We start from the raw sequence: 1,707 nt of genomic DNA, 5'->3' as shown, positions 1-1,707 counted from the left end.
TATTTTACCTGGAAATCCTGGAGGTCTTGCTGAAATGTGAAGATGGGATTCTCATGCACTAGGTGATGCTGATGTTTCCCCACCACAGACTACATTAGATAGAGTACAAGGATGTGGTCCAGAACACAGTGATCCTGGGCAGCTTTAAGAAATAAAGAGAAATATCACACTGAAACATTCAGGAACTACATATATAGGCCAAACAGGGTTCAATCTCTAATGTACAATGGATATTACTATATCATTGTCATCAAAAAGCCAATCTTACTTATATAACGTATAAGCTAAGCCCTGTGGCTGAAACACTTGACCTTTTCCCCTTACTGCTTTTAATATTCTATCTCTGTTTAGTGCATTTGATGTTCTGATTATTATGTGTTGGAAGGAATTTCTTTTATGGTCTAGTCTATTTGGAGTTCTGTAGAATTCTTTTATGTTCATGGGCATCTCTTTCTTTAGGTTAAGGTAGTTTTCTTTTATAATTTTGTTGAAGATAATTACCAGCCCTTTAAATTGAAAAATCTTTATTCTCATCTATACCTATTATCTGTAGGTTTGGTCCTCTCACTGTGTCCTGGATTTCCTGGATGTTTTGAGTTAAGATCTTTATGCATTTTGCATTTTCTTTGTTTGTTGTGTCTATATTTTCTGTGGAATCTTCTGCAACTGACATTCTTTCTTTGATCTCTTTCATTTTGTTGCTTATGCTTGCATCTATGGATCTTGATTTCTTTACTAGGATTTCTATTTCAGAGTTGTCTCCCTTTGAGTCATTTTATTGCTCTGTTGATTTAGTAGAATGTATTTACCATAAGGGTCTTGGCTTCATTACCATTGTCAGGTGTGGGTTCCATCTCATGACATTGTATTTAAATTCAAATAGTTGTTGGTCATTCCCATAACACTTATGCCATTATTGCACCAATATGTCTTGAAGATAAGTCACTGTTGCAGGTCACAGAGTTCATCATTATATAAGACTGATGATGTCTTTCCTTCTCCTGTAGTGTGTACAGTACCTTCTAGCACTATTAATGACAACCAATAAAGATAAAGCATCTGGGCCTTCTCTTTTTCCCTGGCCAGAATGATGATCTGGCTGAACCAACACCGACCTTGCTATGCCTGCAATTATCAATTTTCAGAATCTATTGACTGTAATCTTACTCCTTATATTTATGTGTGCTTATATCCGATCTCTGGCACACAGCATCCTGGACAGGAATGAAACTGAACTATTGATAATACTTTGGAAGTGTGTCCAAATTGGTGAATGCAAGAGTCCTTATGTGGCAATATGGTTCATAGTGATCGCCTTCAGCATCCTCTTCATACAGTATCTTTGGAAACTATCAGAGTGTGAATGCCATCAGATTGTAAACAAGGACTTGCCTCCAGAAAATAATGGCAAAAAACGAAAATGGTTAAGCATTGAACCTGAACTTGGAATGAGATAAATTTTGAGACTTGTCTCTGAACTTGAAATGAGACAAATTTTGAGATGCTGTTTTCTATTTTTGTGCTATTGGAACAATGAGCTATATGAATAATTAAGATGTAACAGTTTAATACACAGGAATGTGATTTTATCCATCAACCTCAGGTCTCTAACTCCAGTATTCTACACTTCAAATGTCATTCTGTTGTGGTAGTACTGCTTTTCCCAAGGTTCTCCAGGCATGAAGCAGAAACCCAGTGGCAAATTCC

General features: G+C 36.4%; 1 pseudogene; it reads left to right on the top strand.

The window, feature by feature from the left end:
- Window positions 1-736: 736 nt before the first annotated feature.
- Tmem167-ps1 lies at window positions 737-1,457 on the top strand (annotated as a pseudogene).
- Window positions 1,458-1,707: the final 250 nt, after the last annotated feature.

Source organism: Mus musculus, chromosome 7 (genome assembly GCF_000001635.26).
Source record: "Mus musculus strain C57BL/6J chromosome 7, GRCm38.p6 C57BL/6J".
NCBI lineage: Eukaryota > Metazoa > Chordata > Mammalia > Rodentia > Muridae > Mus > Mus musculus.
The sequence above is the reverse complement of the archived record's forward strand: the minus strand, read 5'-3'. Positions and strand labels throughout refer to the sequence as shown.